The following is a 6,811-nucleotide window of genomic DNA, read 5'->3' on the forward strand; positions in this document are numbered from 1 at the left end:
TTAATATATGCAACAGAGTCATGCTAATAACTCTGCCTATGGAGGGATGGTTAATGTTTTCTAGTTGGGTGTTCTCAAATTACTTATAAACTTCATATTCTTTGTGTTTTGAAAATACAATCAGAGACCCATAGGAAGAAAACCTTTTCTCTCTCTTTTAAATTGGGGAAATATGAACATAAATGGTTGTATTTTTAAAAATAAAACAATGCTAGTAATAATTTTCACCAGATTCAAATTTTCAGAATTTCTTACCATTTTTTTCTGGTTTCTCTCAGCCTGTGTGTTGACGTGTATTTACCCTTTTCACTCTTCTTCTCACCTGTTTCTGTGTCTCTGGGAATAGTGTGAAATTTCCACTTTTGTCTGTTAGAGATGCATTACAGGAAGCAATGAAGTCTAATGTTGACATTAATACACTCAATTCTTTCAGGATGTTAGAAGTATATATTGGATATTAATGCAGAAAAAAAGAGCATTAGTGGAACTGTGAAGACTATTAAAGCATTAGAGGAATTATGAAAACTGTGAGTTCAATTTCCATCTTTTTTTTACTCCCACATTTGATAACCCACAGTATGTTTGATCATGGCATTGTATCCTATTTATTGGGTAACTTGAGCTAAGACAGACTATTGGCCTGATGAGACAATAAAACAATTTGAGCTCCTAAAAATTAATACACATTTCAATGTCTTCTTCCTGGTTGTACTGATGTGATTAAATTTATTTATCTCAGGTGAAAAGAATATGGTTCCTGAGAACTTGCCAGTGGGGATTCTTTTCTTTTTGCAAACAGCTGTTGGAATTCTTGGCAATTGGTCAGTTCTTTTTCCTTATATCATGTCTGTATTCACTGGAAAAAGTCTGATGCCCAAAGACCAGATTTTAAGGCATCTGACTTTAGCCAATTCCTTGGTTATTATCTCAAGAGTAATTCCTCACATAATGGTACAGCTGGGCTTGCGATATCTCCTGGGTGACCTTTTATGTAAACTCACTCTCTACAGTAATCGAGTGGCCCGGGCCATTTCCCTGCACTGCACCTGCCTCTTGAGTAGCTTCCAAGCAATCACAATCAGCCCCAGCAACTCCAGGTGGATGAAGCATAAACACAGAGTCTCCAAATACATGGCTCGGTCCTGCTCACTCAGCTGGCTTGTGCATCTGCTTCTAAACAGCAAAACAGCTATAGATGTGATGGGACCTGATACTAGCAAAAACTTCACCAAGAAAATCAAGTTAGGGTACTGCTCAGCATTTGTTTTTGACAATACTGTAACTTTACTAAACCTGCCATTGCTTTGTTTCACAGATGGTCTCTGTTTGGGTCTCATGATCTGGGCCAGTGTCTTCATGGTGAGCATCCTCTGTAGGCACAAGAGTCAGTTACAGCACATCCACAGTGCACAACACACCCCCAGAGTCTCTCCTGAGGACAGAGCCACAAAAACCATCTTGACCCTTGTCTGTACCTTTGTCCTCTCCTATTCAATGTCCTTCATATTAGTTATCTATACTGTGGCATTTGACAATCCAAGTCTGTTGATAATCAACATATTTACATTCCTAGACACATGCTTCCCCACATTTTGCCCCTTCATCCTCATCCGTAATAACAAATCTGTTCCCAAGAATCATTTTCCCTGCTGTAGGAGAAGGTAATTTAACATGGTGATTTGTGTGTTATGATAAATTTAAATATTCTTTCATCTATTACTGATCATTAGACTCACACATGACCAGGTGTTGTTTAGCAAATTAATGCTTCTCTAAATTAAGCATTGCCAGTTGTTACTGCAGTCAAAATGCTGCCTAAGCAGTTCCATGACATGAAGATATCCCTTTGTTTTTGTTCTAAAAGCTAAGAGATTGGGGATCATCATGTACTAGGTGGAGCTGCAGGAGTTCAATGGATGAGAGAGAGGAAGTGTGATATGAGCAAGAGATATCGAGACCATAATTTGGAAAAACACAGGAACAAAGTGCCAAACTAGCGGAAACTCATAAACTGTGAACCAATAGCTGAGGAGCCCCCATGGAACTGGGCTAGGCCCTCTGGCTAAGTGAGACAGTTGATTAGCTTGAACTGTTTAGGAGGCTCCCAGGCAGTGGGACTGGGACCTGTCCTTGGTGCACGAGCCAACTTTTTGGAACCCCCGGCCTATGCTGAGACACTTTGCTCAGCCTTGGTGCAGGGAGGAGGGGATTGGACCTGCCTCAACTGAATGTACCAGGCTGGGCTGACTCCACAGGGGAGACTTGCCTTGGAGGAGGTGGGAATCGGGGTAGATTGCAGGGGAAGGCTGGAGGGTGGAAGAAGGGAGGACAGGGCAATCTTTGGCTGATATGTAAAATGACTAGAAAATCACTTATAAAAAATTAAAAAAAAGAGTATCATATGTTTAAAGATATCTAATTAGCTGTTGAGGTATGTGTTTTTCTTCAAGCACAGCCTGGACTCTGGTCCCACTGCTGCAACTGAATTATAGAAAAAAAGAGCAAAGAGAAATCCAGAATCTTTGGCACGTGAGAATAACATGTTTATGTGATCAATTCCATTTTATTCATTCACGTTTTGGCTTCACTGATGTTCTGCATCTGATCTTATGATGTGGATTTGTGGCTCCACTTCCAGGTTCCTCTATGGGAAGAAATGACAAATGCTGTCTATTTGCTGTGCCCATTGTTTCCTCAGACTTTCCTGGGAAGACAGAGACTTTCCTAGTCATCCCAATTCTGCTGTGGGCCATTGTTACCTCCTACTCAGTTGCTTGCACCCTGGCATTCTGTTTGACAGTCTGTGACAATCCAAGGCTGTGGAGGTTAACCTCTACATTTCTACAAGCATTCTCCATACGTTGTCCTACTGTATTCATCAGTGTTCCCAAGTTAGTCTCCATACTCACTTTTCCCTGCCATGGGAAAAGATAATATTTTTCTCATCTCTCAATGTGTCACAGTTGTTGATTTCTGTTCATGAATATATACATATGTTCTTTATTATTTGTGCAAGTCTAACATTAGGTAACATGATGGTTAATATTGATAGTCCACTTGATAGGATCTAGAATCACCAGCAAACAAAATCTCGATACATCTTTCAGGGAGTTTAAAGCTGGGTTAATGGAGGTAGAGGACCCCCTCTAATTCAGCACAGCCATTGATTCTTTGGTTAGATTCCTGGACTGAATAAACTGGGGAAAACAAGTTGAGAACTGGCATGCATCTCTCTTTGCTATCTGTCTACAGATACCATGTGTTCAGCTGCGTCAACCTCCTGATACCATGATTCCTTCCCATGATGGACTGTGTACTCAAACTGCAAGCTGAAATAAACCATTTCCACCTTAAATTGTTTTTGTCATTTTTTTAGTCAAAACATTGAGAAAATTAACTAAATAACTCAATAGCATTCTGAATTGTACTGATAAAATCTTATGAGTCATTGTGGTGGCTACAGCATATTTAAATGGAGTTAAATTTTGAGGCTTTATTTGTCTTTTTACATTGCTGTAAAATGGACATCTCAATGCCTGCTGGCAGAAGATAGCAAATACTGCAACTTTTGGGAGGCTGTCAACTCAAGTTGATCCTCCAGGACTTACAACATTATGTAGAATAGGGTTTATATTTTTCCAACTTATCTGATTAGTACATGCTTAGAATTTCAGCTTTGTATATACAAGAGAAAAAAATACATACCCTAGAGAAGACAAAAACTATTTTTTCCTCTTCCTATGAAGTAACAGGAATAAGAATTTAAACAAGAACCAAGTTCATTTAAATCAATGCTAATAAATAAAAAATACATAATTTTATTCATTATAAAACTGGAAGTTTTCCTACCATGATTTTTAAGATTTATGTATTTCTAATCTAATATTATCTAATTCTGTTAAAGCACTTTTTCCTTCATCTACTTCTTTTTACTAATTTATATTTGGAGGGTGGGGGTATTGAAGCCTGTGTTTTTGTCTGAATAGTTGCACTATATGAATAATGGGATAGGTTATAAGAGATTATTCAGTTCCATGATTTCCAAGATAGTAGACATCTATATAAGGTGAATATCATTTAAAGATAATCTGTTGAAAACATGTGTACTGTCTGTTATAGTGTTTTAGTACAATAATTCTACCACTCTGTAGGCTGAGACAGGAGGATGGTTATGAATCTGAGGTGAGTTCAAACAAGATAGAAAGTCTGAGGCTAGCCCACCCTACCTTATTAGACCCAAGCAATTCAAATCAAAACTTTAAAAAAAAAACACTATCACCACTACCAGCACCGCCACCAAAAACATTTGAAGACTGAGAACTAAAAGTTGTCTTAGTTTAAAAAAATAGGATTCAGTATGTTCATTGCTCTTATTTACCCCCCAGAAAGTGACAGAGAAAGCAGTCTGGTACAGACCTAGAAACTTGATCCCTACTGGGTAATCTTCACAGTGCCAGGGATTTCTATTACATTGCTGGAGTTGAAAAGTTATCATCAATTATACCCAGCTTTGCCACTGTGCAAACATGACAATGAATAACTTTGAAAGACATGCTCACTGGTATAATAGTGACACAAACATCAGTCCTGCTCCACAAGCTGAAAACCATGCCTGGCACCATTATTGGACCAAGAATCCATGGCTAGACAGGTCATAGGCTCTAGGAGAGAACCTATTGCTTCTAATCTTCTAAGTGAACATAGTATTAGACTGACTCCTAATGACTTGTCAGACCCATAGATTACTACATCTCTCAGTCCTCATCAGGTAAGTTCCTATTTGCAGTAGATAATAATTAACTTAGAAATGCATAACCGTCTAGGTGCAGAGAATAAGAGACTGTATGACAATGCTTATCCCTAAACAGGATGACTCGATCACATCCTCTCCTCATAAGACTCAAGAATCGTTGCAGAAAAGAACATGGAAAGACTGTAAGAGCTGGAGGTGGTTGATGACTATACAGAAACAATGTCTTCTGTGCACAGCAGGGCACTGCACATGTGAATTCACAGTGGTTGTGACAGCATGCACAAGACCTGTACAAGTGCAAGCCATACCAAATCCCATCATACAAAATGGAATTGGCACTAAATTCTTCCCTAGCTGGGGGCTAATGGCGATTGTCAGCTGTTGAGATAAGAAAAGACACTGTTTTCTCTAACAGCGTAGTTCCTGGTAATACTATAGTAAGACTATACTCCAGTGGAAGATCATGCATGCAAGAATACTTGGGCAGCACCAATTCGTCTTGCTTGATATGTCTGTTTTTAAAACAGAGAAAGTTAGTGGGTAGGGGAGGGAGAGTGGCTTTGGGAAGAGTTGGGGGAGGGGTGAATATGTTAAAACAGCTTATACCCAACTCTCAGAGAACTATTACAAACTAAAAAAATATAGAGATCAATATGATTAAACCATGACTTTTTTTTGAGATGGTCTGAGAAAAGACACATTTTGGTTTTATTGTGTTTCTCATTTTCACTGAAAACTTTATCTTAGACTTGTGGAGTGATTTCCTTTTTCCTCCTTTTTTTAAATTAAGAGATTTTCTACTCATTTTACATATCAACCACAGATTCCCCTGTCCTCCCTCCTCCCACCCCCCCAAAATTTTTCCCCAATCCACCCTCCTATTCCCACTTCCTTGGAGGCAAGGTCTCCCGTGGGGAGTCAGCAAAGCCTGGTAATTCAGTTGAGTTAGGTCTAAGCCCCTCATCCTTGCCCCAAGGCTACACAAAGTGTCTCACCATAGGCACTATGTTCCAAAAACCTGGCTCATGCACTAGGGACAGGTCCTGGTTCCACTGCCTTGGGTCCCCTTAAACAGTTGAATCTAAACAATTGTCTCACTTATCCAGAGGACCTAGTCCAGTTGCACGGGGGCTACTCAGCAATTGTCCACAGTTCATGTGTTCCCACTAGTTTGGCTAGTTGTAGTTGTTGCTGTACTTTTTCCAATCATGGTCTCCATATCTCTTGCTCACAGAATCCCTCCTCTCCCCCATCGACTGTACTCCTGGAGTTACACCTGGGACCTGGCCATGGATCTCTGCATCTGCTTCCATCAGTCACTGGATGAGGGTTCTTTGATGACAGTTAGGGTGTTCCGCCATCTGATTATTAATGTAGGTCAGCTCAGGCACCCTCTCAACCATTACCAGTAGTTTATAGTGGACACATTTTTTGTGTGTCCTGGGGACCTCTCTAGCACTCTACTTCTTCCTATTCCCATGGTGTCTTCATTTATCATGGTATCTCTTTCATTGTTCTCCCACTCTGTTCCTGATCCAGCTATGACCTCCTGTTCCCCTAAGATCTATTTTCCCAATTCTTGCCCTCCATTAACCCTCCTCACCCCCACTTTGCTCATGTAGATCTCGTCCATTTGTCCATTGCTGGGTTATCAAGTGGCAGGAACCCTGGGAGTTTCACGGAAGGTCACTTTGATGAGTGTTAGAGCCTCCTGTCAAGGTGAGTTCCTGGGGTGAGAGATGGCTAACTCAGGAAGACAGTCATTTTGAGAAGAAGTACTGAGAAGATGTTGTAGTTTTTATTATTCATGAGAAAGTACTTCCCCCAACAAAACCGTTACCAGGGAGGATATCTAGTGCCCTAAATTAGCACGAATAAAGCAAAATAAACCCATTGGTGGTTTGATGGACACACTTGAATGTAATTTATTTACATGGAGACAGAGAGACTGGGGAATTAATCTTTGGGAACTTAAGGCTTTAGAGGAGATACCCCAGTCTTAGAGATGGCTCAGTCAGGGAGTCAGGGAGGTGCTTACAATGTAATCATGAGGTCTGA

The 6,811-nt window shown here is 40.1% G+C and overlaps 1 pseudogene; it reads left to right on the top strand.

Moving 5' to 3' along the window:
- Nucleotides 1-714: 714 nt before the first annotated feature.
- On the top strand, nt 715-1,665 carry LOC131902735 (vomeronasal type-1 receptor 2-like; annotated as a pseudogene).
- The last annotated feature ends 5,146 nt before the right edge of the window (nt 1,666-6,811 follow it).

The sequence above is a fragment of the Peromyscus eremicus genome, chromosome 1, assembly GCF_949786415.1.
Source record: "Peromyscus eremicus chromosome 1, PerEre_H2_v1, whole genome shotgun sequence".
In the NCBI taxonomy this organism is placed as follows: domain Eukaryota; kingdom Metazoa; phylum Chordata; class Mammalia; order Rodentia; family Cricetidae; genus Peromyscus; species Peromyscus eremicus.